We start from the raw sequence: 19,571 nt of genomic DNA, 5'->3' as shown, positions 1-19,571 counted from the left end.
TTCTCGGGTTTATTTTCTTTAGCAGAGGGGAGCCTCTTTAGTTTAGCTTTTATGTCCTTTTGACACCTCTCTCTAGTCTCTGAAGTTCTCTTGCTTTCTATTATGACAAGATGATCCAGGCTCATTCTGTTGTATGTAACTTTTTTTTTTGTAGGTAACATTTTTAGTGATATCTCTCTATATTGTACTCTTCCTATTTTTCAGTTAACTGATCAACAGCGAAGAGGAGTGGTTGTTAAGACTTCCCGGATCTATCTTCCACCTTTTAACTTATTTTCTATGTGACTTGAGAAACTTTGCTCAAAATGGGAATCATAATAATTGTACTTACCTCAAGGCGTTGCTACAAGGACAAACTGAGTTAATATATGGAAATCATTCAGAACAGTACCTAGCACATAGTAAAAACTCAATAAATGTTAGTTATTATCATTTGGCCCAATAAGACTGATTTAGTATACCATCTTCCTGAATTTTTTAAAGCATATCTGTCTACAGCCATGCTACCCTGAACAAGCCCGATCCCATCTGATCTCGGAAGCTAAGCAGGGTCAGGCCTGGTTAGTACTTGAATGGGAGACCACCTAGGAAGACCAGGTGCTGTAGGTGTAAAAAAATAAGAAATAAGGGATTGTAAACTGACAAGGTCCTTGCAATCTGTAAGGTCAACCAAGGGTTGCCTCGCCTAAAATTTATATATATATATATATATCTGACACAGTTGTGATCATACTCTATATTTATTTGTTTCCTGATATTTTTTTCATAACAGACCATCACAGGCATTTCGTTTTATCTAATAAACATAAATTCTAAAAACTGTGTAAAACTATTAGGTGGTATGTACTATAATTTATCAACTTACATGCTTTCTCATAAAGAACAGCTGATTTCCATTTTTTCCCATTATAAATGACATAGCAGTGAATATCTTTGCGAATAGGAGTTTTGGAGTTTTTCTGTATGTGCTTAGCATTTTCTTTTTACTATAAATTTCCAAAAGTAGAATGACTAAGTTATGACCAAATTTATTTCTCAGCGGTTTATATCGATTCGTATTTACCTTGCGCTTTTAGCCTGTTTTAAAAAATGTTTATACAATGTCAATTATTTGTCATGTTCTTTTACAAAAGCCAATGATACAAATAAGCCATTTAAGTCGACCAGCTTAGAGATAGACTAGTAAGGCCACAATCTCTGGGCTGAGCATATACACTAACATCTTGAGTCAAACCGGTGAGGTTGGAGAAGATTTGGCTGCCAGGGCCTTGAATGTGGTGGGAGGAAAAGGGGAGCAAGCAAGCCAGCACTGCGAGTGATCTAGCAATTGGGGTCTGCCTTTTCTGAGCTGATGTGAGACCATAGTCATGTGAAACAACCACCAAGAGATGATAACGACTCAGCAAGAAGACTTGAGCTTGACGAGTGCAAAGTGTGTTGGGCGGGGAAACAAGCTTGCCTCTTGCAGGGCCCTGCTGCCAATTTTCTTGTACAGCTGCAAGCATAAAGGGGCCTGAAATCTGACCCTCCACTGGCCCAAGCAATAAGCCCTATTGCAGATATCAGCCTTGCAGCAGTGGCCTCCCAGAGAAGCAGACTTTTGCAATTTATCCACCCAGAGGTGTCACTTTCGAATTCACACTAAGGCTTTGTGGTGCCAGATGTGCCCCTGATAATTCTTCCCACTTAGAAGCTTTAAACTTGACAGAGAGGGAGCAGGAGAGTGCTTAACTGTTGTTTCTCTACAGTCAAGTTTTTATGGAAACTTCCCATCCCTCCATCTGTGAAATTTGCTTAATGGATTTCAGAGACCTGAGCCAAAATGGAAATGACTGGACCCCAAAGGCTGGGGATCCCACTGTGCATTACCTGGGCTACTCCTAAACACCACTAACACTCCCTTCTAAATTGCTACCCTTTCTCAAATATTCATCTTAATTTAGCTGACCTTGTAGTCTAATGATTATGCCACAAACACTAGATGACAAAAACGTGTATTTGAATTCTGCCTTCACTATGCTATCTGTGTGAGCTTACTTTCTTACTCACCTGCAGTTTCAGATAAAAGCACCTTGTAGGGCTCTTGAGAGGATTAAATGAGATGCTGCATATACAATGTCAGGCATGTGTTAAGTGTTTAATGAATGTGAACTTGCACTGCTATTGTGCATTTGAACAATCTTCGTCCCCTTCCCCACCCACTCTGGTCCAATTTTTGGTATGGCATGGGTTTTCTCTTGTGTTTGGAATAGTTTTGTTTGTATTATACAGCCTCGATTCTTGCTCTGCATGCTCAGTGCAGCAAGAATGGGGAAGGGGACTGCTCACTTCTGAAACTCCCAGAATGATTGCCACCTTCATTAGCTTCCTCTCCTATTTCCTCAAGTTGAATTCTGCACATCTCCTTAGGCATCCAATATTGCTCACCCGCATACACCTCTTTCCCTTCAATTAAAATGAGTAAGTCAAACGGATAAAATGTTCCTGTCAGCACTCACTCAGGTAAATTGGTTCTCAATATTTGAAAGGAGAGAGAGAGGGAATAGAAATGACTTCAGTGCCAGAGTTCTGGCCTAAGAGCCTCCAGCCCTCTGGCAAAAGCATAAGGTGCAGAGCTCCACCCAGTTTTGGGGAGATCCCTCCCTTCCACCACCTGCTTAAAATTAAAATATTGCCATATGGCAAAGAAAGGTTTGAACTTGCCCACTGCTTCTCTCATAGAAGGAGGTAAAAGAGGTAAGAAGATTAAATAACAGCCAAACTTTCCTTCCATTCCAAGGAGAAAATTCTAGATTCAAGTCCTGTGATAGAATACAAGAGGTGGTAAGGGCAGGGCGGTGAGAGAACTGGAGTCAGAAGACTTAGTTTCGGTACTGGTTCTGTCCTTCATTTGCTTTATGAGCTTGGGCTAGAACGTTAGTCTTCTGAAAAAGAGTCAGCTTAAGCATAGTGGCCTTGACTGGTGCACTGCCTGAGATGTTGCTTTGCCAAACAAATGTGAATCCAATCAAAGCACTAGATCTAACATCTAGTTTATAGAAAATATAGGGGATGAAAGAAAATGTTCAATGACACCACATGGATATGATCAGCAAAACCAAAATGTGAGAAATTGTACAGGGTGAATGACTTTGTTTCTTCAACAAATGAGTGGCAGGGGGAGAAGGAACCTTATATATTAGAGATTTAAGAGACTCAGCAACCAAATGCAATGTGTAGACTGTTTTTGATTCTAATTCAAATAAACCAATTGTAAAAATACACTTATGGGACAATCTGAGATATTTGAACAGTGTTTGGACATTTGCTGATTTTAAGAAATTATGTTATTTTCTTTAGAGGTAATGTTGATATTATAGTTATGTTAAGTAAGTCCTTTCTTGGAGAAACATGAAAATATGTACAGATAATAACAGGATGATATGATACAGAAATAATATGTAATTATTATATGTATTATATAAAATGTTATATATAGTACGTAATATATATATATAACATTTTATTACATATTATCCTAAAATAACATGCAATAAACGACATTTCAAAATAATCTAGTAGTGGACCAGTTGGTGGGGGACAGATGATGAAGCAAGATCTGTCTTATGTTGATAATTACTGCAACTGATCAATAGATTTCTGTGGGTTCATTTTAATATTCTCTCTAATTTTGTGTATGTTTGGAATGGTCTATGATAAAAAGTTAACGAGCACAAACAAATGTGGGTTTTGTGTTATTGGGCCAATTAAATCTTTGATTCAGTTTCCCCATGAGGACAAAAATAGCACCTGCCTGTAGAATTGTTGTAGGCACAAGGAAATCACTTAGCACAGTGCCCGGCACATAATAAGTGCCCAATCAATGTTAGCTCTCATTATCGATAAAATAAGAGATTTGTACCGATTCATCTCTATGGCTCTTTCCAGTTGAAAGGGTATCTCATTTCAACCTGTTTTTATCACTTCTTAGCCCTCTTTATTTTCTCTCCTACTCCCTGTCCACCTTTCTGGAAACTCTAACTTCCTCTAATGTGCCCCTCCCTCTGCCTGAGGCATCAGGATGCTTTTTAGCTGGGTGACCAGGTGTCAGTTCCATGAGGCGTGGTAGAGTGATTCCTAGATTGGCAGGTGCAGGTTTCTGATTTCCTCACCTGCTCACTTGCTATCTGGCTCTTTTTCTAGTAGCTTCCTGTCACCTGAAACGAGAGCTTGAAGCCTGAGGAGGAAGGTAGAAACTCAGGGTGGAGAAGGGTGAGTAGGATGCAGTTACATCCTGACTCCACCACCGCTCCTCAACCTCCCCACCCCTTGACGGTCGGGGAGTAGCGAAGGGTCAGAACGGAAGGTGCTGGTCTCGGCTCCGTGCCTCCCTGGCAGTGTGGAGTGGAGCACGACGCTTGACTTCGCCTTCCTCAGTTTCCTCATTTGTAAAAGGAGGACAATAATACCTATGCTTTTGTTAAGAGAGAACAGTAATTAAGAGTCCAACTCTAGAGCTGGACTTCCGAGCTGAAAATCCTCGTTCTGCCTTGTATTAACTCTGTGATCTTGGACCTCTCTGTGACAGTTTCTTTACTGGTACGGTGGGAAAAATCATAGCACCTACTTCATAAGATTGCTGAGAGAATTAAATTGAGCAACACCTGTCACACGGAAGGTACTCGGCAAATGTTGACTGTTGTTACATAGCCATGATTTTGTACAATATACTTTGAGAGACCACTTGGATGCCTGGCACCTCGCAGGCCTTCTATTGGACCCACTGGATTGCCATGCCATCCCTGGGGTCTACCACCAGGAGCTCGGGCCAGCACTGTCTCCAGTGGATATGTCATAAACCAGGGCCATGCAAGGAAAAACACTGAGTAACACCCTTTTTGCCTTTTTGATATCAGATCTTTCCTTCATGCCAAGGCACCTTTGGGTTAAAATATTTCCAAAGATGAACCTGGGGTGGAATGGAAGAGGAGAAGAGAAAGGAAGGAGAACAATAGCTTGTGGGTGTCACATTTCGTGTGTGAAGTAAGAGACCCCAGGAAGACCAGTGATGGAGATTCAGTGGGAAACATCCTCACTTCTCCCCAACCTGACAAAGAAAACAAGTGGCCTTCCCTAGCTACCGCCATGCCTCTTATAGGCACCTCGAGGCCATGAGCCTGTGGATCAGGTCAGCCTTTCCCCATCCCCGTTTGGTGCTTGAAGTGATTGCTTCCCTGGTTGGAGTGGCAGCTTAATGCCTCCAAACTTCCGGCTCTGAATCATTACTCAGCATTGGACTGAGCCTAAGAATGTGGAAAACAAGACTGGAACCCAAGAAGTCTGGAAAATAAGAACGATGGGAAGCAACAAGAGACCAGAATCACAGAGGCAATAGCCCTGTGGAAAATAGGCCCTTGGTGTGAGCCTGGTGGAGGAGTTTAATGTGGGCACCTCGGAGCTGGAGTCCTCAGTTCTAAATATCACCCCTCAGAATTACAGGCCATGACACTGAGCCACTGGGCTCCTCTAAGTCATCAGATCTGTGTCCTGACCGAGACCGCACACTAACAAATATGCATTTCTACCTGCCCCCTGCTCCCTTGGCTTCCCAGACTGTAGAATTGCAGGCGGGGGAACTTATAAAAACAAACAGCCCTTATGCTCCCTCCTCTGGGTGTTGAGAAAGATCTGGGATGGAATTCGTTTTGTGGGGATTTCCAGGTACCGAATCGTTTGAGCATGTTTGAACTGAGCTTGGCTGTTTTCACCTGCCTGACAAGGGGTAGGCCAAGCCACACCCGGTCGTGCCGAGTCATGGTTCCAAAGTGTTTGTCACATCTTCTCAGCAAAGATGTGGGCCAGATTTAACAGAAACAAAGGTAAAGTGATTGACAACTGCAACACCAAAAGCCCAGCTATAGTGATATACCTTTTAGCTTAGTATATCTCCCAAAGTGTAGGCAAAGAAAACCCTTATTTCTGAGTAAAATAAGCAAGTGATTTTGTATAATCTGGGCATCAGGATCTCAACTCCAATGGTCAGGTATGCATATAAAATGGGAGGGGGCATCAGGGAGCTTAGTCTATACCACAATAGTTCGACTTTTTTTCTGCCTTGGACTTTCTAAAGAAAAAGAAAGAATTTGTTGAAAATGATAGGGTCCACTCTCCATAATGAGAACCATGTTATCTTTAGTACACATGTAGTATATATGCAACAAATTGTAAAACAAGGGTTTCAAACTGCCTCCTACTTTCCATAATATGAAAGTAATATGACACTTCTACAGACTCTGTATGGCTTTGTTCTTGATAGTGGAATAGAAATGTGAGGTTAGCACTTTTGGAAATGGAGAGGACACTAATGGATCTGAAAAGGGATGCTATGGGTTGAATTGTGTCCTTTCAAAAAAGATATGTTAGAATTTTATAAGCGATGTATATCCAGAATATATAGAGAACTCTTAAAACTCAACAACAACAAAAAAACTTAATCCAAAAATGGTCAAAAGGCATGAGTAGACATTTCACCAAAGTATATATACAATCGGACAATAAGCACAGGAAAAGTTGCCCATCACTATTCATCAGGGAAATTTAAAGAAAAACTCAATGAGATACTGCTTCATATTCTTCAAGACGGCTATTATCAATAACACAGAAAATAGCAAGTGTTGGTGAGGATGTGGAGAAACTGGAACTCCTGTGCACTGTTGTAGAAATATAAAATGATACAACTACCATGAAAACAAAAATAGCATTACCATATGATCCAGCAATTTTACTTCTGGGTATATACCCAAAAGAATTAAAAGCAGGATCTCGAAGAGATATTTGTACACCCATGTTCACTGAAGCAGTATTCATACTAGTTAAAATGTGGAAGCAGTCTAAGTGTTCATCCACAGAAAAAAGGATAAGCAAAATGTAATATACATACACACACACATGCACAATGGAGTATTATTCAGCCTCAAAAAGGAAAGAAATTCTGCAACATGCTACAACATGGATGAAATTTCAGTATATTATACTAAATAAAATAAGCTGGTCATAAAAAAATACTATATGATTCCACTTATGTGAGGTACTTAAAGTAGTCATAATCATAGAGACAGAAAGTAGAATGGTGGTTGTCAGGAGCTGGGGGAAGGAGAGGAGGGGATTTAATGGGTATAGAGTTTCAGTTTTACAAAACGGAGTTCTGGATGTGGAAGGTGGTGATAATTGCACAATGATACGAATGTATTTAATACCACTTAATGATTCACTTAAAAATGGTTACGATGGTAAATTGTATGTTATGTGCATTTTACCACAATAAAAAATATTGGGGGGGGAAAAAGAAAAGTCTTCTCTAAAATTTTATGGTCCCAGGTAAATAGCATGAGAATGAGAAATGTAGACTATATATGCTTTTTAAAATTTCTCACATTTGACTAAGAAAGCTTTATTAATAGTAAGTGGTATTATGCGAAATAACAACAGCAACAACAACAAACCAGAAAATCTTGGCTTTTGGTATTTTCCTTTAAAAGGGTAAAATGTACTGACGGTATGTTCCTATTAATGCTGAGAGTCAGTGGCAAGTTTTAATTTAAACAAATTTTTTAAACATCTAAAAAAAAGATACGTTGGGGTCCTAACCCCCAGTACCTTTGAATGAGACCTTTTTTGCGGATAGGGCCTTTACAAAGGTGATTGAGTTAAAATGAGGTTGTTAGGGTGGGCCCTAATCCAGTATGGCTGGTTCTTCATAAAAAGGGGAGATTCGGACACAGACACACATGGAGTAAAGACGATGTAAAGAGACACAGGGAGAAGGTGACCATCCACAAGCCAAAAAGAGAGGTCTGAAATGCATCCTTCCCTCACAGTGCTCAGAATGGACACACGCTGCTGGCACCTTGGTTCCAGACTTCTAACCTCCGTTACCATGAGACAATAAATTTCTGTTGTTTAAGCCTCCCAGTTGTGGTACTTTGCTATGGCAGCCCTAGAAAAAACAAATACAAGGGACAACAGGTGAGTCCGTGGTGCATCTTTCAGCTGTCTCCTCAAGACCTGCCTGGTCAACAGCATGGAGAATATGGAGAGTGCTGTCTGATCTCTTCTCGTGAAGAATCATCGTAAACCCAGAACTAGGGGGCCAGGGAGACAGTGTGTGCATTTGTTGGTCTGATCTGTGTCCTTTCCCGAGTCTAGAGCAGCTGTGGCCCAGGTGATCTGACTTACGTTTCCTCTCTGGACCTTCCATTTCTTCTCTCTCATCCTGGTGCTTCTGCTCACAGATAGTCCCCTCGTCTCCTCTCCTCAAGTAGCCTGGGCTTGATCTGCTTTCATCTTCTGTGTTCATTCAGCGCACAGTGATGACGAAAAGAATGTGAAACTCCTTTTGTGGAAGAATCCTACGTGGAGATTGCATTGACGATGACCCCTCTGTTTCTAAGACACTACGACACTCACTGGGAATCATCACTAACCACCCTCTGAGCAACATTAACAATCACTGCTTCAACATTTGCTCTACCTACATGTGGGTTTTATTTAGACATCTAAACAGGTTTCTCCCTGTGAAAGCTAGCTGCTTCCATCGGTGGTTGGTGTAGAATCCCAGGCTTGACTTGCAGTGGCCACGGCTGGCTCTGGGTTAGTGAGGGACTCAGGTTTATGGAGCAAACTTACCCAGTTGAAGCCTTTATGACTTTAACTCTTGGGGGTTCTCATTTAATCTGTGCTGTTTGCAGATCAGTGCTCGTGTGTGATCTCTGGGCTTCCCAGGCGAGGGTGTGATGGTTTAGCAAATTCCACTCCCACTTCCAGAACGTGCTGTTCAAAACGTGCTATGTATGCTCTCTTTTTTTGTAAGACTACAAATAAATAATGAGAATATACGGTTGTATTTATTTGTGTTTTCATAAAGAAACATAGGTAAGATAAAAAACAAATAAATAAAAATGATTGCCAACAAAGGAGAGATGGAAGTGGAGACGGGATAAAAGGGAAGGAGGAGGCAGCAAGACGGCTCAGGGTACTGTGCTTTCGAATTGTGACTTGAATCTTGTAAATGAATTATCCATTCAAAATAAATTTTTAAAATTTTTTTAATTTTTATATTTATTTATTTATTTATTTGGTAAGGCAACCCTTGATTGACCTCACAGATTGCAAGGACCTTGTCAGCTTACAATCCCTTATTTTTTTTTTTTTAATTTATTTTTTACACCTACAGCACCTGGTCTTCCTAGGTGGTCTCCCATCCAAGTACTAACCAGGCCCGACCCTGCTTAGCTTCTGAGATCAGACAGGGTCGGGCTTGTTCAGGGTAGCATGGCCGTAGACTCAAATAAAATTTTAATTAAAAAATGTACTATCTATTGAAAAGGGCCTCAGAGTCCCATTTTTGTTTATGAATACACCTTACGTAATTTATAAAAAGTTATGTTACCCTATGTTTAAAATGGTGAGAAGTTTGTTTGGTATAAACATGAGTCTATAGAACCTGTCAGTAATAATCCCAGAATGGGCGTTAAATGCCAGAGTAGGATGCGGACAACCTCGACCTCTTTGTTGGGGGCTTTGTAGGGAACCAGCTGAATGGCTTTGGTGGGCTAATCTCTCACCTTTCTCTTCCTCATCTGCTCGGCTGTGACTCCAGTCTAACTCCACCTCTTCATTGTGCTCCCAGGGTTGTTTCGAGGCTCAAATGTAAACACATTTGGAAAATACCATTATCATCGTCCTGACAGTACAGTTCCCAGTTGAACATGGACAACTGGAAACCGCTGTATAGTTGGAGGTTGTTGCAACACATGCGAAGCCTAAAGTGAGATGCAGTACGACCTTTAGCGTATTCGTGTTTGTCTCTGTGGCGCTGTCTATTCACTGGAGTCGCTCCGAGAATGGATGTGGGTCTCTTCACTTTCTGATTGGCACTTGCACCAAGCATTTTGCTAACAGTTGGAGGGGACGTGTAATAAAAACGTGTAGGCAATAGAGGCAAAAACTGGGGTCTTCATCTAGGCCAGGATAGGAGGTCTGGGTCTGCGAACAAAGGAGAAGTTTTAGGAATGCTCGATGATGACTTAAAATTCTTAGGCTTCTAGTCCTCTCCTTTCCCTACCTTAAAAGCACACAAAATGAAGGAAGAGACAAGACAAATGATAAGATTTTCGAAAGACGTTTCAAGAATGAGGCAGGAAAAGCAAGAAAATAAACAGCAGATGTGTCCTGACATGTTTTTCTGTTTCCCTTTAGTTTCCCCCCCCACCCCCGCCACCCCCTAAAAACATATCTAGGATATCGTCTCCTCTTAACAGAAATTTGGAAAGAAAGTTTGACATAATCCTCAGCATTGTAAAACTTCTTTGTGTGGCTGTCACTGGAGTGCTTTTCTTGCATTCCTTCAAGAAGCCAACCTACAATGTGGCAGGCCTGTGAAGCCAGGAAGGGAGGAGGTAATCTGAGAGGAGCTGCAGGGCGGCTCCCCAAGGCGCAGGCGAGGTGGCGGGGCGGGGGGAGGATCAGCTCCTCCCGGCCTTGTGCTGGGCCCCTCCTGCTGCCACAGGGGAAAAGGAGGAGAGACTTACATTTAAAAAGGCAGGAGGCAATCCACGGCAGAGACCCTAAAATGCCCAGTGAGAATTCTTATTTGTGAGGTCAAATCTAGGTCAAAAGAATTACCTAATCATCTCCGAAAAACCCCCTAACTTGGGGGGTCAAGTCACGCTGGCAATACCCCAAATCATTAACTAAATCTAATTTGATCTTTAAAAACTTAACCCAGGAATTTTTTTTTTTTCTTTTGCCTGAGCCAATTTTTCTGGTGGCATTTCTGTTACTTCCTGTTTGTGACTGAGCTTTCCTTGCTCTACTTCCTTTTTTGGGGTTTATGTTGCCTCGACTACCATTTCCACTCAGATATATGGAAAAGGTACGTGTGTGTGTATATGTGTGTGTATGTGTGTGTGTGTGTGTGTTGATTGAAAGAGCAAGAAATAATAACTTACATTAAATCTTTATGTTATAGAATACTTTTCTCATACATTCATATCCTTTTATTTACTTTCCACAGCACTAGGAGTTAAGCAATATCATTATGCCCAAATTACAGATAAACTGAAGCTTAAAACGATAAGTATCTAAGGTCATTCATGAAATAAGGGAGCAAAATATAAATCTGAGTCCCTGATTCTGAATCCAAATCTAAAGTTCTTTTCATTTATTTAACTCTTAGGGAGAAGTCTAAATTTAATTTATTTGGTAAAACTCTATTCAGGGAGAATTTATTTATTCCGTTTTTATTACAGAGTTTATTCCTGAGACATAAAGAAAAGGCTTAGCTTGGGCCCTTCACCAGAGCGATGACAGAATTCTTAAGGATCTTCTATTTAATTTTTTGGCAATTCCTCGCAGTCCTTGGACATGGCTCTCTCAGGGCCAGGCTGGGCGGTCCGGGTTCCCCCAGCCCAAGGGTGCATTGCCAGAGGCTGGCAGTAGGGGGAGCATATGTGCAAGAGGAGAAAAGCTGCTGAGGCTTAGGCAGGAAATGTCTGAGACCATGTGTCCTTAACAGGCCTGGGTTGGAAAAGCATTTTTATTTGCTACCGGAGAACTTAGAACCCCACGCCTCTCTGCAAAGATTTGTGCTTACTGGCTTCTAGGGTGAAAAAAACCAACCTCAAGGGGTTACAGAAAGAGGTCACCAATGCCCCCTGGGCTAAAGGAAGTAAAAGCTCCATATTGCCTACAAGGAAGGACCCCAGACTCTAAGACTCTGCAGGTCAGGGAAGGTCTCTGAAGCTCTGTGTGTGTGTGTGTGTGTGTGTGTGTGTGTGTGTGTCTGTGTGTGTCTGTGTGTGTCTGTGTGTGTTTTGGGAAGGGGGACAGTGAAGGGGAGGAAGAAGAGACAGGCTTAGACAATGGGGCATCCTGGGTCCAAAGATGGTGCCACCTCTGCCCAAAACCTGCCTGAGAGGACAGGAATTTATTTGTATAGTTGGTAGTAAGAGAACTAAATGTCTACTGAAGGAGGAGAAAGCTGATTTGTCTGTTTTGTTTTGTTTTGTTTTGGTTTGGTTTTGTTTTGGTTTGTTTTGTTTCACTATATCTCTGCCTTCCAGAACAGTGCAGGTGGTTGGCTTGGCTCTCAGGTGCCTTTACAAGGCACTCAATTTGACGTGCCTGTTAATTTGTGCTGCCTTTTGACAAGGACCTTGAAGTCAGATGGAAAAAGAACAAATACCTTTGGTATTTCATGACCCTCAGCCCAGAGTGAGATTGAAGAGAAGCTTCTGAGGCATGCACAAGTTCTGGAATAACTTTGAGTGCTGACGGGTCACTTTTACTCCGGGGTGTAACATTCTCTCATTTTTCCTTTCTGGACCAAAACTGTCATTTTTTAACCTGAGAAAGAAAAATTGCAGCAGGGGAGATTTCTTTCCCAGTGAAACAGAGAAGGAAAGTTGATGTTTGCCTACACTTTGGATTTGTATATAGAAAATAATGAATTTTATCTTTTTAATGGTGGTTCCAATACACATGAAATTTGTACCCTAGTAATTTTCTCCCCCTCCTCCTCCTCCTCTTCCTCCTCTTCCTTCTGGTTTAAAATGTTGACTTCCTAGGGTATTTTTCTAAGCCAGTAGAAAAGATATTAACTAAAACTCCCTGTGGACACCTTTGCTTTCATGCTGTTCTGGGGGTAAAAAAACTCCCTCCACTGTGAATAAGTAAAAAAAAAAAAAAATCAGCTTAATCAAGATGGAAATGGATAAAACGGTGACCTTCTAAGAGTAGATGGCAGAAATGTTATTAGGATCTCCAATCTTCTCAGGGTTTCCGCTCATATAAACTGATACACGTGTAGCATTTATATTTACCATCATAGGGATACCTATGTATCCATAACATAAGATGATGCCTATATGTTGAGTTGGTATATTATAAGGAACTTAAGTTATCTTCTGGAAAGTTTCTCATTTCCTATGACCCAAAACTTTATCAGACAATTTATTTTTCATATGCAAAGGCTCTAGCTCAAGTAGTCCATTATTTAATCACTCTTGATCGAGTGCCCTCTGGGTACTAGGCATAGGAAACAGAGATGAAGACACACAGTCTGGTAAGTGAGATCTCACATTCTGTTGTATGTGTTTACAGATGTAAGTGACAGAAACAGTGTTCTGAGAGCATGAAGGAAGGAATCCTGTCTGGATGAAGTAGAACTTGCAGGGTTTAGCCGCCCAGGGACAGGGGTCAGGCTGCTAAGACTGAATCCTGGCTCTATCATTTACTAGCTGTGTGACTAAGGCAGATTTCTGAACCTATCTGAGTCCCGCTTTCAACATCTATATTATATGGGGAGAATAATGGTACCTACATCACAGACGGGTTTTTATTGGTGGTGGTGGTGAGAATTCAATGAGATGCACCATAGCAAGCACTCAGAGTATGTTGGTGATGATAATGGTGATGGCAATGGTAGAGGTGGTGTGAGGATGCGGGAGAAGAGATGAAGAAGGCTTCACCAAGACCTGTAGGGTCAGTAATTCAGCAGAGAAAAAGGGAAATGTGGAAGGGTGAAGAACATTCCAGATGGGATCTAGCATTGTGTTAACAAGCTCATCAAGGGATTCTGGGTTCGTTGAATTTGAAGAACCACTGAGCCACGGTAAGCTGGGGATTTTAAATAAGGAAATGAGGTGCTGAGATTTTCATTTTTGGAGAGAACACATTGATGGCTACGTGAAAGGATTGGAAGCAGGGAGGTAGACGGCAGGACGACGGGGTAAGTCCTACTGTGTCCAATCGAGAGATAGCAGTGGGAATGTGCAGGAAGAGGAAAATGTGTGATAGTGGTAAAATACAGGTCATGGGAAAGGGGATACCTAGAAGACATTAAAGTTTAGATGCAAACAGATTTAGTAACCGGATTTAGAGGCAAGGAAGAGAAGGTGGCAAGGGTGAGTCCAGGAATACCGAACACAGGGCTTTTAATACTTTTAAACAGTGACTAAATGGTGCCTCCGTGGTCTTGCTGAGACAGTTCATTTGCCCCCTCCCTCTCCCTCTTCATTGCTGCCAAGGTGACTGACAGCACAGATTGGCATCTGTGCAGGAGGTCCAGCTCCCCTATGGAATGCATTGCTCTCTCCAACCACAGCCATTACCTCCTCCATCGTCCCCCACAGCCAAGAGAGTCATTCCACCAGCCTCGGTTACTGCCACATAGGCTGATGAGTCACTCTCCTAGAACAGCTGGTGGCCAATATACTTCTCTCTTCCGTAGTTTGGAACACCACCAGGACCTGCCCCTCTCCTCTCCCCTCCCCCCCAAAAGCATTTTCACCTACCCTTTAGTGCCGGCACTCTTAGCAGAGCCGGCCACCCACTTCTCCAGGATCAGAGGATCTCTACTCTAAAATTATATTCAAATTGTTGCTCTGTCTACATTTTAACTCAGATTACTAGCTCATTATTACATCATTATTGCCATGTCTAAAGTGGGAAGATTGCAAAAGAGAAGGTAGTAGCGAGTCCTGTAAGAGAACACGTGTCTTTCCTTTAAAGCCGTGTTTCTCAAAGTGAAGTCCATGTACCACTTCCTGCATCAAAATCACTTGAAGTTTTGGTAAAAAGGTAGGTTCCTGAGTCCTACCATAGACCTACTGAATCACTGGGGTGGGAAGTGGGATTAGAAACCAGGGAATTTATATTTTTAATAAGCACCCCCAACTGAGTCTTGAAATCACCTGCTGCAAAGAGATAGTGATGGCACTAGCATTTCCTTGTGTAGGATTTCTGACCCACTAGGCAGCTGGAATGACCTCACATGCCTGTGGCCTTTGCAGCTTGCATGGAGAAGGCAGTGCGTCCACTCCTGAGAGAGAACAGACGCTGTAGAGGCTACCAAATCAGTGCCCGTTGCTGTTCTGTTTCTTTTCTTGAGGCATTGGGGGCAGCCTGCAAATTAAGCACATGCATCTAAAACAAATCCAGCAGATCTGTTTAAAAAAACAAATTAAATGCATTCGCATATTCAAAAGAGTGGTGTTGGGCCACATTACAATAGTCCTCTTTCAAAAGATAAATGAGCTCCCAAATTCCAAACAGTGGTATCAACTCACTACCCATCAAACATTTTCTATTTTCTTTTTATTTGGTTGGAGTGATGGAGTTCTCCTAAAAGAAGTTGCCTCTCACCTTTTCCCTTTATGCCCAATGACTGACCAAAGTCAGCAAAGCGATCTGTGCAGCTGGACGTACCTTCGATGCAAGGTTTCCTGAGCTCCTGATGATATAATGGAAGGAACCACTGTCAAAGTGCTTTGAACTCTGAGGAACACTGAAAAACAACGAGAACATATAGGTTCAAAGAGGATTCTGAAAAATAAATTAGTTAGAGGGCTCTGGGTAATTGGATTTGGTTTCTTTGTTCGGCAAGTCTTCACTGATGCCTGAACACAGCACTGAGTTAAAGGCTGAAGGGATGTGAAGGTGGAAAAGTCACGATCTGCGCCCTTGCAGGGCTTACAGTGCGGCTGGCAAGATGAGACCTGCACTGCAGAATGAAATGCCAGGACAAGGCAGTAAACGTTAATGAGTGGTTGGACATCAGATGCTGGCAGCGTTGAGAGGAGAGGGAGATCACCCAGGGCTGGAAGTCAAGAAGAGCCTACAGCCACCTCAAAATTTTGCAAAAGGCAAGGATAGACAGAGAGAAGCAATGGAGTCATAGGTAGGGACCTAGTGAGCAAAAAGCACAGCATTGGGACAAGACAGTCCATCCTGGGGACAGTTAGTAAATGGGTCTGGAGGAAGCCTGGGGCTAGGGCTGGGACTGATAAAAGATGAAGTTCAGGTTTCATTTCTAAACGTTTACGAAATACTTACAATGTGTTAGGCACTGTGGGAAGACCTTGACTGATGTTTTAAGTCCTACAGCAACACTGTGGAGTCTGTATTATTTCATGTTCCATTTTAGCATGAGGAGACTGGGAATCAAGAGGATAGTAACCGCCCAATGCCACACAGCCAGTCGTTGGAGAAGCCAGGAGGCAGACCCAGTTCTACTTACCTCCAAAGTGTGCGTGTTTCACGGGGACTCTTTTTTGTTCTTTTTCCCCTTCTCCAGATCATATTGCTGGTTGCAGGGGAGACTGAGCAGGGGAAATAAAGAGAGGCCCGCTGGGTGCTCCCTCCTGTCCCAGCTTCTGCCTGGCAAAGGCTGTATTTCTTGTCCCATTCACAAAGCTCTGGGAGGCACCAAAGCCCGGAAAGGTTGAGCTAACATTCTCTCTTTGGCTCTCTTGGTCCTTTTGCTTTATGTCTTTTTTTTTGAGATCTTACACACACACACACACACACACACACACACACACACTGTGTGTGTGTGTGTGTGTGTGTGTGTGTGTGTGTGTGTATTTCTTAAAAAGAAATAATTTTACCTATACTGTGCTACATACACTACATGTTGTATAGATCTATTCAGGTTTAAGTTCAACAATAAGTAAACAAAAACTCCCTTAAAACGGATTTTTTTTCAAAAGTTAGTTCATTCCTCTTTCTTGTAGTGAATCCAGAGGTAGGCCGTTTAGGGGCTGTTTGTGGCTCCCTCAAGCTGAAGGTTTTGTTTTTTTTTTTCAATTTAAGGACCTTCTCTAGAAGGTGACCACCGCATTTCCATGTGTCAGTCACCAGCCAGAATTTAGTGAAATGGAACAACTAGCTACTCGGAAATGTAGTCTTTACTTCAGGCTGCCATGTGACCATGTACAAATCCATTACTAGAAAAGAAAGAGGGAATAAATATTTAGGTAGACAGCAGTTTCTGCTACAATCCTATTAACTTATTTGATCCTCATTATCATGCAAACCTGAGAATTGAATATGATTAATATCCTCATTTTATAGATGAAGAAATGGAGTCTAAGAGAGGTTAACTCGTCGAAGGTCACACGACAGCTAACGAAGGAACTGGGACTGAACAGTGCTCAGCTGACTCCTCAGCCTAAGACCCCTGACAGAACGGAGAAATTGGATTGTTTATTCATCATGCCTAGGCTATGAATGATTTTTTTTTCCTAGCTAAGAACAGCAGAGGATGTATAGGCTCAACTTAAAGGGCACACAGGCCTCTGTGCCTTGCCTGGCTTTCAACCAGCTGTCCTTGAACTTGCCTGAGGCATAGTGATCAGCTAAAGGCTCCCTCCAGCTTGACAGGATCTTTCATCTAGGCTAGTCTGTGGGTTTCCTCTCACCACCATCTCGTGCTGTGGCCCTGACTCACTGAAGGCTACCACTTCTACCTGTTTATAAGCCTGGGGTCCTAGAAAACCACCACCAGCCCTCTGTTTGGGCCAAGAGGAAACCTCTAGCTTGCACCTAATTAGCATAGCAAGGGTGACTGACACATCTCAGCCTAATGAATGTTCGAGACACAGTCAAAGCCTTTTCCCCTCTTAGGTGACTGAGTCTTATTTCCCCAGATGCTCTCTGCAGACAATTCAGGCACTCCACCTCCAACCTGAAGAATGATCAACTGGAGAAAGGATGATCTTAGTCAATGTAGTAGCAATGATCTCTACAAAAGACAGGCTCTCACACAGCCTGATCGTACTCTGGTTTCTGAATGATTCTGCCTTGCTCTATCTCTCTCTATTTCTGTCTTTCTCTCTTTCTCCCTTCTCCCCTCTTTCTTGTCTTCTTTCCTCCCCTCCTCTCTCCTTCCTTTCTCTTTCTCTTTATCTCTCTTTCTCTTTTTGTCTCTTTTTCTCTCCCTTCCTTCCTTTCTTCCTTTTTCTATATCTTTTCTCCCTTTCCACTCCTCTCCATTCCACTCTCCTTTTCTTCCTTCCTTCCTTCCTTCCTTCCTTTATTTCCTTTGATCTTTTGTCCTTCTCTCTCACTCTTTCTTTCTTGAAAGTCTCTTTTTTCTCTCTCTCATGCAGCGTGTGTGTGTGTGCGCGTGGGTGTGTCTATAGGAGAGCAGACGCAGAGCCTGCACACAGCCTAGAGTGGGACTGCATATTCATTGTGACACTCAGGAGCTCTTTCCCTGGTCTAGGAGAAGGGAGCATGTTCAAAAAAGGCTCCTTGGATGACACGGCACTGGAGCTCCCCAAGAGTAGGTAAGACAAGAAAAGTCTTCTGAAAACAAAATGATTAGTTCTCTGGTTCTGCACCTGCCAATCTCTTTTCCTGTGTCTAGGAGTCACCACCCTCTACAAAGAAATAAAGAGGTACTTTGAGGCTAGGAAAGCCGTCTCAAGATGCTAGCGAGCTTTGGTTCTCTCAAACCTCCCATCCCCACCCCCTGGCCTGCTTTCCTGTAAGATTCATGGTTTGTTTGAGAGATGAATGATTTGGAATCTTGTGCAGCTCTTTTTTTCTTTGCAGAAGTTTTAGGCTTTTGTGGAGAGGAAAGGCTCTGGAATGAATTGAGTTCTTCCACATTCCCATTCAGGCTTTTCGGACTGGGGAAGTCTTGGCTGGGATTGTACACCTTCCAGACTTAGACACAAATACCTTTATCAGGCCCAGCTCCAAGTAACCCTAAATGCAAAACAAGAAAGCACGGCTGACTTCCTCCTCCTCTTGTGTACACAGCCGTTACCCAGATTGGGTGGCTCTCTAGCTGTTGTGCTAAAAAGAATACATGCTTTGTTCTCCCCTCCGGGCTGGAACTTTTATCCACATCAATTTGTGAAGGCCCAGGACACGTGGGACCTTGTTCACTTGCAGGATTTACATTAGAGTCCTGAATTCAAGACTCAGAAGAGATGTCACCAATTGTATAAGAGCAGTCAAAATCTTTTCTCCTTATGAAGTGTACCATAAAACAAAAAACAAAACCAGTGTCTACCGTATAGCTGGAAGGAGCCACAAATATGTCACTCATGCACCAAATCTGCCACTTTCTGGGAGAAGTGGTACGTTCCCACATCCTATCACCCAGTCTCTAAGATTCACCAGGCTGGTAGAAGAATGAATGACATAGATTTTCTTTTCTCATCATCCCCTGGAAACTCATTCTATCTCATTTAAAAATAACAACTTTAAAAGATCTTTTAAACCATAACTTTAAGACAAAACCTGACCACCACAAAGGTTTCATGTTATATTAGTAGATGTTAATTATGCCACTGAGCCACAATTATTTTAAGTACTTTTTCTTTCATTCAACAGATCCTTATTAAGCATAGATCATGTAAATAGATTTATGATACAACCTGTTGGGAATGATAAGATACACAAGACATAGCTAGGCCTTGACCCTGGAAGCTGACAGTCTGGTAATTATAATGGTTACTAATCACTGAGAAGTACATTTGTACCAAGCACTTTGGCCATCCTCATAACAGCTGGAAATCCCAACTTAATACCAGCAAATCAAGGCTGGAGGGAATTAGGTTCCAAGAATCAGAATTCAAATCCAGGTCCGGGCGACTCCAAGCTCATGGCACTTTCCACTACCTGTGCTGCCTGTCAGTTAACCAGAGAGGATTCTCGGAGTTGTGGACAAAAAAAGGGCTCTAAGAGAAAGTAACCTCATGGAGTGATCTGATCATAAATTCCTAACTGGGCAGGTC

General features: G+C 42.3%; 1 long non-coding RNA gene, 1 other non-coding gene and 1 pseudogene across 2 annotated transcripts in view; 1 reads left to right on the top strand and 2 right to left on the bottom strand.

Moving 5' to 3' along the window:
* Positions 1-490: 490 nt before the first annotated feature.
* LOC120591369 (5S ribosomal RNA) lies at positions 491-609 on the top strand. Its single transcript, XR_005649879.1, has one exon. It is a non-coding gene; the product is annotated as a 5S ribosomal RNA (ribosomal RNA).
* An 8,593-nt stretch (positions 610-9,202) lies between these two features.
* On the bottom strand, positions 9,203-9,321 carry LOC120591408 (uncharacterized; annotated as a pseudogene).
* Positions 9,322-16,634: 7,313 nt separating this feature from the next.
* LOC120591128 (uncharacterized) overlaps positions 16,635-19,571 on the bottom strand; it is a 67,918-nt gene continuing 64,981 nt past the window's right edge. The window contains exon 4 of the long non-coding RNA XR_005649840.1: positions 16,635-16,766. This is a non-coding gene — a long non-coding RNA (uncharacterized LOC120591128). The remainder of the gene's footprint in view (positions 16,767-19,571) is intronic.

This window comes from Pteropus medius, unplaced genomic scaffold, assembly GCF_902729225.1.
Source record: "Pteropus medius unplaced genomic scaffold, Ma_sr-lr_union100, whole genome shotgun sequence".
Taxonomy (NCBI): domain Eukaryota; kingdom Metazoa; phylum Chordata; class Mammalia; order Chiroptera; family Pteropodidae; genus Pteropus; species Pteropus medius.
This window is presented reverse-complemented; position numbering and strand designations above follow the sequence as displayed.